The sequence below is a fragment of the Cupressus sempervirens genome, chromosome 9, assembly GCF_028749045.1.
Source record: "Cupressus sempervirens isolate cs-2001-9-10 chromosome 9, ASM2874904v1, whole genome shotgun sequence".
Classification (NCBI taxonomy): domain Eukaryota; kingdom Viridiplantae; phylum Streptophyta; class Pinopsida; order Cupressales; family Cupressaceae; genus Cupressus; species Cupressus sempervirens.
Window position 1 is genome coordinate 728,380,621 of NC_143126.1, and position 12,886 is coordinate 728,393,506.

General features: G+C 36.0%; 1 pseudogene; it reads left to right on the forward strand.

Moving 5' to 3' along the window:
- Positions 1 to 733: 733 nt before the first annotated feature.
- LOC149540782 (arogenate dehydrogenase 2, chloroplastic-like) overlaps positions 734 to 12,886 on the forward strand; it is a 45,383-nt pseudogene continuing 33,230 nt past the window's right edge.

The window sequence follows — 12,886 nt, forward strand, 5'->3', positions numbered from 1 at the left end:
TGCAATTGTATTTTGCGGTATTCATCGCCACTGTCATACTTGGTTTTCAAGATGGACCATGCATCATGAGTTTTAGAACAGTGAGCAATTAAGACATATAAATCTAGAATAATAGAAATACCAATGAACCCTAAAGCTTCTTCGTTTTTAGCTTTCCAAGTATCTTTCTCGTCTTGAGTAGCCGCTGAACCGGGCTCAAGAGAAGGGTCAGTGGCTATTTCGAAGAGATGTTTAAAACGAAAAATAAATGAGATATGAGTTTTCCAAGAATGATAATTAGAATAATTAAGTTTGATTTCTGGAATTAATGTTGAAAATTAGATTAATTCCCTTAATTTGAAAATCAGATTAATTGAAAAAAAATGTTGTTAAATGAGAGAAAAAAAATTTAATTTGATTAATTGAAAAAATTGTTTATTTTTTTGTTTATAAGATTAAGAATATTTTTTATTTTAATTTCAACTATTTGTGTGAGAGAAAATTAAAAAATTGATTTGTTAAACAAATAAAAACATTAATATAAAACAGGTTTTATTAGTTTGATTTAAAATAAAATTTGAAAAAGGTGGACAAAGAGGGGGAAAATTTTAAAAAATTAGAAGGGGGAGCGGAGCTCGTTGGTGGCTGCCGCGTGGCCAAAGGAGTGGCCGTGGTCGGTGGTTAAAAAAATTTTAAAAAAAACTTGGCGGAGGAGGATGCGGGCACTGCAGGCAGCGGTTTCCGCGTGTTCGGGATGCGGGCCGCGAAAAGGTTTACGCGCGGAGTTATGGGGATGGCGGAAGCGGTGGTCAGGGGTTATTGTGCGCAGAGTTGCAGAGGTGGGGCAGACATGCAGAGGGCGGCGGTGCGCAGCGGCGCAACCGGTTCGCAGCGTCGATCGGGTGTCGTGCGACGGTTGCGCGCGGCGGCATTTGGGGATAAAGCGAACTTCTTTGTTCGATCCAAATCTTGTGCCCTGCGACCAGATCTCAGCTTCCCACTGACGGTGGCATTTGTGCGCGGCGGCACGGGGTCTGTACCGTCGGAGGTGTTTGCGCGCGACGGCGCGGGGGTGGCGCGCGGGTGGCGCGGCCGCCCAACAAAATGCAACAATTATATTTTTATAAAATGAAGCTTTTCACTATTTGTATAAAAACACAATATAGTGAAATATTTATTTTTTAAGAGTAAAATTTTTTTTTTTATAAATGAAGTAAGAAAAAGTAGAGAGTTTTGTAAAGTTAGAAAGCTTTACTAATGTAATATTTTTTTGTTTTGGCGGCATGCCGTCCAAAACAAACCAAAAAAAATTGAAATTTACTAAGAAAACCCTTTGGCAGCAAGCCTTCCAAAGAGGGTTAGTAAAAAAATATGAAGCTTTACAAGAAAACCCTTTGGCGGCAAGCCTTCCAAAGAGGGTTAGTAAAAAATATGAAGCTTTACATGAAAACCCTTTGGCGGCAAGCCTTCCAAAGAGGGTTAGTAAAAAATATGAAGCTTTACAAGAAAACCCTTTGGCGGCAAGCCTTCCAAAGAGGGTTAGTAAAAAAAATATGAAGCTTGCATGCACAAGATTAGTTAAAAAGAGCTAAAATCACAACACAAACTTCTTCTCTCAATAACGTCTCCAAATAAGGTGTGCTCCAATGAATGGCAACCTTCACCACAAAACTTAAAACAAGGATTAGATAACCAAGCTCTGATACCATGTAAGAAATGATAATGTTGAGCAAGGAACTAGAAACAATCTAAGTAAGTTAAGTGTGAAACAATGTTACCATAAGATAAGCAACTCCAAGAGCATACACCAAGATGGTTCAACAATGGAGACAAGGATTTATAAGGGGAAAGAAAAGAAAACCCCTTGTGAGTATTATGAATGAAGGCAAATGCCTAGAGAAGAGAGAGAGAGAGTGTTGGAGCAAAAGTAGCTCAATACAATAACATCAAGTGCTTAGAGTGGTGTTGTAGTTGTTGTGAAGAAAGAAGGAGGAGCATCTCTTATATAGAGATGAGAGAGGAGTTGCATTTGTAACTCCCATTTCTATGAATGCCACATTCATAATAGGTGTGTGCAAAGTGTCACAATCCTCTTAAGGAGGATAAACTAAATAAAGAAATAAACAAGAGTTGTCCTTACATGTGGAATAAAGGACAAACAATGACATGTCCTCCACATGTGTACAAGTGGACAAACTACATGTAGGGACCCTTGGAATATCCCAATTAAAATATATCCAAGGAAAGATTAACCTTTCTAACACATCTAAAGAAAGGAAGATTCCTAGTTGGAACATACAATAAGTTGAAGATGAAGAAATTTGGACCTTGTAAGATCTTAAAGAAGTTTGATAGTGGTAATACTTATGAAGTTGAGTTACTTGATGAGATAGATATATCTCCTATATTGAATATTTCTGATTTATATAAGTATCATGAGTTAGAAGATGAAGTTGTTATACCAGATGATTATCCTTAGAAATAGATTGAGGAAGTTGAATAGATATTGGATCAGAGAGTTGGCAAGAGTACAAGAGGAAAAGATTACTATGAATATTTGGTGAAGTGGAACAATAAACCTATTGAAGATGCTTCATGGATTTCTTAGTTTGAGTTGTATTCAGCTCAAGTTTGAACATCTCAATGATTCAAGAGAATCATTTCTTTCAACCCCGGTTGTCTGATGTAGGAGCATCTTGGGTTGCCTTATTACCCTATCATTTTATTCATCCTACAGTTGGTGCTGAGTTACTTAGTTGGTGTCGAGTTACTTTCTTCATGTGCCGAGTATTCCTTCATGTACCAAGTGTTTCTTCATGTGCCGAGTGTTTATTCATGTGTCGAGCATTCCTTCATGTGTCGAGTGTTTCTTCATGTGCTGAGTGTTTCTTCATGTGTCGAGTTACTTAGTTGGTGCTGAGTTACTTAGTTGATGCTGAGTGCCAGTTTTTAGTTCATGCCAAGTGCCAGTTTTCTAGTGGGTGCCGAGTTATCTAATGGGTGCTAAGTTATCTATGTCTAGTTCCTATTTGGGCTGACTTGGCTCACATTTAATTTTGGTATAGGTAGTTATATTTGCTGAGAGCCAACTCGTGGCTTCTCTATGTTCTAGAATGTTTTGTAAGTCATTTTGGCAAGTATAAATAGAGTGTTTAGGCTTAAGAGTTAAGTAAGATTTTGGGAGAGTTTAGAAAGAATAGAGTATGAGTTTGGAAATGCGAATTTGAAGCTGGATTGTGGATCTGGAAGTTGTATTTTGTATCTGGCCATAACCCAGAAGGCCTTACAGTTGGGCATGTATGCTATTTACTTGATGAATTAAATAAAGATATCTTGTTCTCCCTCCTTGGTGCTGTGTTTGTGTTGTGTTTTTTTCTATGTTAACTCTTGTAGGGTGGTTTGGATAGTTGGGTGAGCCTTTGGCCCTAGTTATTCACCCTTTTGCCTGTGTCACTTCCTAATTTTTTTTTTTTTTGCTTGAGTGAAAGTCAACACATACTATCTCTAAACTTGGTTTACTCTAGAATTATCAACAGACACTAGAAACTATCTTCATCACCCGAGTGAGCTCGACAAAAAATGACTAGCAAAGATTTGACATTTTGTGTAATAGACACTGGCTAGCAAAGACTTGACATTTTGTGTAACTTAAACAAATCAATTTTCCACAATCCATCATGTATAGAAAAATTTTATGGAAGATATTGTACTAGAGTTTTTGTGTCAATTTTTTGGATCACACTTTGTGATCCCTCATTAGGACAAAAGAGAGCTAAAGGATAAGTAAGAATAGATTGCAGACCATGGTGGGGGTGAAAGGGTCAAAAAGAAGGGGGATGACCAAGGGTTCAAAAATCAAGGCCAAGGAGGGAGGAGAGGACAAAAATGATAGAGAAAATAGATCTAAAGTACCAAAGACAATATACATTTGAAAAATTGTTTTCAACAATCTCATAGGGAAATATCCTTGAAAAATTCACAATGAAAAATAAAAACTACACTACAATAATGTTGTTGGGGAATAATCTCATAATGTTCTTTTATTAATAGTCAGAAGATGCTCTAAAGAATTCTTTCTTATGTTAAGTCACAAAATCAAGACAATACTACAATATTCAAGAAATTGTGAGATCACATTGTTAAAAAATGATGAGCTTTGAAATTACGAAATCAAACAAGTGAAACTATGTTTGATGTGGAATCAGAAAGCTAACATTTGATACTTAGGAAAATTGTCAAATTGGTCAAGCATGATTATTTCACTTCTAAAATTGCAAAATTAGAACCTCTATTTTACCACTTGTCTAATACTCTAAATTTTTGGATCTTTGTTATCTTACAAATTTCTCTTATTTGAAACAACAAAAAAGCATTAAATCAAAACTCTACCTATTCCAAATATTTGAAAATGAGAAATGGCTTATTTTGAAGAATATTTTTTTTGAATGTCCAGCATAGGGAACATGAAGAAGAAGCCAAAGACTTGGTGCAAGAAAAATAACTTCTCACCAGGACCCTTTCAAACATGAGAGTTGGGAAAGTGGACATGACCTATAGGTATATGATAGATGACATAGGCTACTACATAGTCCTCTTGAGTAGCATCATGGGGCTCTTGATGGAAAGACATTTGGAAACTTGGAGGGTCCACTTTATAGAGACTATTAAGAAGAGGGGCCTATAGATTGACTGGGGCACCATTATTAACAAATCCATGTATGATAAAATTATCTCAATGAAATTAGACACCCAATTCCACATGACCTCCTATGTGGTCTAGTTTTTGGTAGCTTGGAAAAAAATATATCTAGGATTAGAAAAGAGGGGATATCCTATGTGGTGTACCCCTAGCTAGTACGAAAGAAGATTCTTGATAAGTGCCTAGAATATAGAATGGTAAATGATACTTTTATTTTCACCATAATCTAGTTCTTAAAAGGGGATTATTCCAAGAGAATATCAGTGGAGGCTACCTCCGCAATAAAATATATGGGTGCATACTTTATTTAGTTCAACACAATAACAAATTATCAAGTAGGTGGGACCCTTTTGTACCTGAAGAATCTTCCACCGTATTTGTTGGATATACTTATATTTTTGGAGATTGCCAGACAATTGGCTTGAACCTATGATTATGTACATAAGATACACAAGAAGACATGGGTATGGCCCATCACATAGGGCCCTTTGAGGTGAAGAGAAAAAAAGACATTGCCACCTACAAAATTGAATGAGACCAATACCCTTAAGATGATTATCTGATGCCCCACCCATACTTTAACAACATTGGGATGATCCAAAATTTTGTGGGAAAGGAGTTAATTCTTGATGTAACTATTAAAGATCATTGGAACAACTATGTAGATGACTATGATGTTCGAATCAAGAACTATAGTAGGATGAGTTTGTCACCAATAGAAAGGGCACTCAACTTGATTATACCCTTAAAGGTATGGGATAAAGAAAGATCTAATGTACTAGACCCCCTTGTTGGTGTAAATAAGTACTTACTATTTATACTTACTTAAGTTTACTTAGGTTAATGCGTATATTTTATTATTTATTACTCACCTAGGAGTATGCGTACTCTTGTGAGTTGTCATGTTGACAACACAAGAGTTTGCACTCTAATTATGCACATGTTGTCTATACTTAGGATTAGCACATTATTTGAGCACATAGTGTCTACAACATTCTAGACAACTCATCATGCTTATCTTCTTATTCTGGAAGATATTTTCTTAGTTGTCATGCTGATCTCCTAGTTCCTTCTAGACACATTTTAGATGCATCTTAGAGGCCTTTATATATAGGCTCTCCTAGTGTGTATGTACATTCTTATATTCTTCTGATAATAGTGAGCATTATCATATTGATCATACTCTTTGGTCTACTATGTGCTTGTGCTTGTGCTTCTTGATCATTGGTGAATTTTTCTCTGAGGTAAATTCTTACATGGTATCAGAGCTTGGGGAGATTATCATCACTAGTCGTTTGATACCATAGTTTCTTTCACACCTGGACCTAAATCTGAAGAATCTACAAAAATTAGGAGCATCTAGAGCTAGATCTAGCCTCACCATTACATTCAAAATGTCGATTCGGTGAGGATTGACTATAAATTTGCCTATGCTAGGCTAAAGTTGATTGTGAGGCAATTTGTTTTTTTGCAAACTGGCACCCTCAGATATGATATAATTTGATCTACAAATTTATTTCATATCTCAATTTAATTTTCTCTCTACAATTTATTTTTTGAATTGGGTATTTTCAGATTTTGTTTCCCAGTTAGGAATTTTTTTTTTTTGCAGAATTGGGCTATCAGATCCTAGCCCTACAATTTGGGTGAATATATTTCCATGGGCTATGTACAAAATTTAGGTAACTTTTCAGTCAAGGTCAACATCATAAACTGATAGCATGAATTATTGGTGAGTACACCAATCCACTAGTAGGTAGCTCACTCATCGGCGAGCTCTCTTTTGGTTTATAGCAAGTAGGAGTTTATTTTTAAATAGCACTTGAAGTGCTCACCCCATGCATGTAGGATTTTATTTGTAAAAAATGGCATCATCAAAAAGGATTTTGGCTGCACTATCAAAGTCTAGCACTTGAATTTTTTTTACCAGCAGCAATTGATAAAATTTTTTTGGCACATGCAAAGTCTTGCATGGAAAATATAAATTCTTGCTCGCTGTTTCTCTTTGGCATCACAGTTAAGAGTTTTTTTGGCTATGTGACAAATCTCTAATCCAATGCAGTACTTTTGGTCACATGCTTTTACATTTCAAAAAACCTCCGACAGTCACTACAACTCATTTATGTAGCAATAACTCCCAGACATGTGGTTAGATACCCACCTCCACATGACTAAATTCAATGACAACACGTGGACAAAGTCTGTGTCAGTCAGCATAGCTGTACTCCCTACTATCAACAATGTCAGATCCAACATCAACCCTAAATAGTTAGCACCATATCAAACACATAGGCAGACACATATTTTTTACCATACCTATCCATACATTTTGGTAGTACAATTCCATACTGATGACATCATCACAGGCTTGGAGGATGCTGATGTCATCATTTTACATGCCTAAATTTGATGGCCATTTGACCATCATTCCAAGAAAAACTTGAACTATTGTCATGGCTGTATGACTGTCAAATTTAACCCCATCTTTTGCTGATGCAACCGCTCTCTAGATTGATTTTGGTTTTTGCAGTCTGACTTTGGGAGCCCATATCTTAGTCATCCAGACACCAAATTGGGTGCAATTTTTTTAAATTTTGGCTAGAATTTCTCAAAATTTGTAGTGGTACAACTTTTTTCTAGTTTTGGTGCATGAATTTGTTAGAAATTGCATCTTTTGGTGACTAAACCTATCTAATCCTACATTTTGCAACTTTAATTGCTCAGTATGGGTACATCTGGACTTGAAATCAGGTTCTTTTTTTTTTAAAGTGCATTATTTTTTGTCTACTTTCTAGATCTGCAACTATATTGTAGGGTTTTTTTGGACAAAAGTGTCACTTTCACAAATAGGGCATTTATTTTCTTTGTATTGCTTTAGAATTGTAGCTCATTGTAAAGTTCCAGAATTTTAATCTTTCAAGAAATTGTAACAAGCAAAATGAAAAGTCCAAGAAGGCCAAAATTGTCAAGTGGCCATTATAATCACACTACTTATAAAGTGCCAAAAGCATCTCTTTTGGGGGAGGGGGTTCTTGATTTAGTGAAAAGAGGGGATGTTCTTGGTGTTGTGTTTCTTCTTTTCTGCATCATGGAGAATTTTAAGTTTCCTAAATTACTCCACATAACTATGCTACATGGTCCATGAAAATGTGGTATCATTTAGTGCACAATGAAGTTTCTCAATATGTAGATGGTACCCATCCTAAACCAATAGGTGCTAATGTATTAGCAAGTGAAATTTTAGATTGGGTGACTATGGATAGGAAAGCCCTAGGTGATATATGTTTGGGGGTTGATGAAAAGATCATGTATCAAATCAAGAAGTCGTCTACATCCAAGGAAGCTTGGGATACCCTTAAGAACCTATATGATAAAGTGTTTGGAGAGGATATTTTCAAAATTGAAGATGAGCTTATCTCCTTAGATCCTAAGTCATTTTATTCTTTACAAGATTTCATCATCAAGGTGAATGAACTAAGGACAAAGCTTACTGATTGTGGAAATCCTATCAAAGATGACAGGTTGATCTATATGATTCATAATAAGCTACCATTAGAGTATTTCACATTTGTTTCTTCTTATAAAAACTCAAAGACTACATTAGGGTCTACCTATTAGAAAGTCTCCTTTGATCGCTATGCTATACTATTGGATGATGAAGAAAAGAAGTTGAAATCAATGGGGATTCTCTCTTCACCTAAGTCTAAAGCATTGATGGCCAATAATGAGGGTTTTTCAAATTCAACTAGTCAGTCTTCGAACAAAGGAAAGGGTAAGAATCAGAAGTGGAAGAAGAACAAATTAGAGGATGTAGAAAAGACAACACCACAATCTAATCAATAAGGCAAGCCTTCCTCAAATTCCAACAAGAAGGGGGACCGTAATAAGGAGATGAAAAAGTGTGCCTATTGTAAGAAATCGGGTCATGAAGAACATGAGTGTTATCTTAAAAAGATTGATGAGTTGAACAACATCATGAATAAACATAATGTTCCATTACCTAATTTTTATAAGGATAAATGGTCCTCTTCAGATTCAAAGGGAAAAGGGAAGTACTCATGGCTAATTAAAATTTTTCTAAGGAATGGATACTTGATTTAGGTGCCTCATATCACATGGGTTCTTCAAGAGAGGATTTTTATTCATTGAACTAGTCAAAGGTACCACACATCTTCATAGGAGATAATACCAAAATGGAAGGTTAAGGAAAAGGAAATATTTAAATAGAAAATGGAGAGTTCCAAGATTTTCTCTATATTCCAAACCTAAGTTCTACTCTCCTTTCAATCTAATAAATCACTCACCTTAGAGATGGACATAGAGTTGAGTTCCTTCTAGACTCAGTACAAGTGCATAGTCTAAAATATGACTCCTTGGTTGTAGTGGGTAAATTGAATGATGACAAAAGGTTTTACTCTTTCTCCCATTTTGTGCCCAAGTCTTCTTGAAAGGCATTCTTATCACAATCCAATTCCAACATCAAATTATGGCATGAGCAATATGGACATCTTTTCTTCTACTACCTTTAGAAACTTAGTACAAGTAGAATGGTCAAAGGTCTACCCCAAATCAACTTTTCCCATGGTGAATGTTCAATAGTTATAGTGGATATGCATCAAAACAGAAGTTACAAAAAGGGAAGTCTTCAATAGAACCAATTGTTCTACAAATGGTTCACATGGTATTAGCAAGACCTTTTGGTGTTACAATAGTCAGCCAGGGTCGCTACATACTTGATTTCATTGATGAATTTTCTAGATACACTTCGGTCTATATTCTACATCATAAGAATGAAGTGTTGGACATGTTTCTAGCCTTCAAGACTCATGTAGAATAGAAATCCTAGAAATCCATCAAAGTTCTCCACATGGATAATGAGAGCAGATATGTGAATAGAAGACTAAAAGACTTTTGTAGACTCAAGGGCATTAATCTTCATAATCCAACACCATTCAATCTCATAAGATAGATGTTGCAAATTTGAGGATTCACACTCTTAAGTCTATGGCAAGTTGCATGATAAAGGCCAAGTCTCTAGATCCATCATTAGAAGTCGAAGCAATCTTTAGTGCCACTCACATTCTTAATCAATCTCCACATCTAGCCTTAGATGGAAAGACTCCTTTTGAGGCATGGTGTGGTAGAAAACCAAATGTGACACACTTTAGAGTCTTTGGTTGTCTTGCATGGGAAAACATATCTTTCAATGGATGCAAGGCACACTCATTAGCCTTGTACTTTCATTGGTTATGAAGATAGTGTGAAGGCATATAGACTAATGGATCCCAAGACACATTAGATTTTTATGGAGAAGGATGTGTACTTTGAGGAAAATTCACCCAGCTTGTCCTCTAATCCTCTCCGCACATCATATCATGTGGAAACTAATCGTGACACTAGTGATTGTGCCTCAAGACACATGGGGTTCTATTGAAAATTAGAGCAAGAGGTCACTCCATCAGTATTCTCCACATGCATATATTGCCATGGTGATAGGTCTAGCATAGAAGGGTACATCTAGTCTTCTAGGTCTAGTTTTAGTGACAAATTTGGGGAATAGTATTGATGATCTTCCTCTTCCTGATGCAACAACACCTTCTTTAGTTGTAACAAGGGCCCTATTTGACCCTCTTGTTCATTCTCTACATGATCAATCATCACAAGTTGAACTGAGTGTGGATGCTTATGATCAATAGTTGTAGAAGGCTTCTTCATCAGTTGCAGAGATAGATAGCTCTTTGAGATAGGTTCTTCAACTAGTGGAGTAGGTTTCAGAGACATCACTTATCCATGAGATTCTTTCCATGCACAAAAGAAGTGTCTCATTTGTACCTTTGGCATTGTTTCTTCGTAAGGGGAGGAACACTATTCTATAGTATTAGATCAACTTATTCATCAGAGCAGTCATTGGTTGACATTCTTCTTTGGGCAGAGCCTTTCCTATTTCTCTTCCTCTTCTTATCATTCTCTTATGTATATACTAGATGTGTGTTGTAATGGGGGGTTCTTGATTGATCCATCCATCCATACATCATGTGTGTTTCATCTTTCTTTTTTGGGGGAGGGTTTTTCCCATGAGGTTTTCCCTCTTTCTCCACTTTATGAGAGATTTGCATTTGCATTATGTACATGGGTACCGAACATGGCCTAGTAGCTGAGACCAATTTTGCATTTCATCTTAGATCATGTAAGCTTAAGGGCATTCCCCTAAGTTGCACTTGGGGGGGGGAGGGGGATGTTGGGGTGTGTTGGTGTAAATAAGAATTTACTATTTACACTTTTTAAAGTTTACTTAGGTTAATACATATATTTTATTATTTATTACTCACCTAGTAGTATGCGTACTCTTGTGAGTTGTCATGTTGACAACATAGGATTTTGCACTCTAATTATGCACATGTTGTCTACACTTAGGAGTTAGTACATTATTTGTGCAAATGGTGTTTACAACACTCTAGACACCTCATCATGCTTTTCTTCTTACTGTGGAAGATATGTGCTTAGTTGTCATGCTTATCTCCTACTTCCTTCTAGACACATTCTAGATGCATCTTAGAGGTCTTTATATATAGGCTCTCCTAGTGTGTATGTACATGCTTATATGCTTCTGATAATAGTGAGAATTATTATATTGATCATACTCTTTGGTCTACTGTGTGCTTGTGCTTGTGCTCCTTTATCTTGGGTTAATTTTACTCTAAGGCAAATTATTACACCCCTTTACAATAGGGATAGGATCTTTGAGCACCCCATAATGAATGAAAAGATTGGTAGATGAGAGAATGATGAGATCCAACATCATGTAAGGCATTTTATTTAGCTTACAAAAGACTAGATTAAGATGACTTTCTACTAGGAGCTAGTACCCAATGTGCTAACTCTTTTGACACCTACGAGGACCAAGAAAGAAAAAGGGACCAAGGTCATAGTCTCCATCTACTCAAAGAACTCCTAGGTTAGGATGGATGTAATGCCCTACTTGAAGATCCTTGGAACAAGGATTCAATACAAGCCAATATTTTTTTAAAACAAGTATGGATGTACATGACACACAGCATATGAGGATCACAAGGATGGCAATGGAAGACAACCACAATCTTGGGAAGCAATGAATCTCCAAACCCTACTACCAATTTAACACACACAAATGGAAACAAAGACCAAATATGATAATTGAACAAAGAATCTTAGATCTGTCAAAACATGGAAAATTAAGCAAACCCAAAGGGTACTTAAAAGAAAAAATTGCATTTCTCAAAAACTAGTATAGATGCCTCCTATTTTTCATGCGAGGACAAGAAATGACATAATTTTTCCTAAGGAAGTACAATGCACCACATGAGAATCCACCTTTCATGCAAGGACATGCACCAAACAGTGCAAGGAAGTACTTGGCTTAGTATACCAAACACCCATAACTAGTGTGGAGTTTCACATAAGGAAGTATTAAGAACTACATAAGAAAACTCAGCATGCCATGTGTAATTTTGCATTCTAATGTGAGAAAGTAAAATTTTGTGCAAGAATACAAATTTGCAAGCCAAAAAAAATTAAGGTAAAAAGGTAGGAAATGAATTTCATCCACATTGGGGAGTACCAGATCCACAAATCAAGGTTTAGACACTCAAATAACTTAGCTACAAGATGAAAACTACATCTTACCATTTGAAACATAGTATTAAAAGAACATAATCAAAGAAAAATCATAATGTACATAAGCAAAATCATAATGTACAAGAATAAAAAAAACTCATGCATGATTCCTCCCAATCATAATAGCATCATGAGACCTTGAAGTTCCTAGCCATCCCCTGTGCATTACATCCCAAACTTTTGACTAGATTTTTGGAGCTATCTTATGAGGACATCACTACTAAAACATATTGCATCATAAGAATAAGGAAACTTATCATGGTAAAAAGTAAAGCATTAGATATTCCAACTAATCAAACTCATCATCAAATCATATGCTAAACATCATAATAATAGAATGCATCAAATAAAATAACATCATCTAAACATGATATCTAATCATTCCAATGAAAGCATAAATCACAAGATAACATAGTCCAAAACCCAAAGTACTAAGTGAAACAACAAGCAATGGTAATATTGGGATAATAGACCTCTGTACACCAATTCTTAGTAGTGCTGAAGGTAGTAATGCCTCCCAACCACATGGAACTTGTAGATCCACTCCTAAAATGC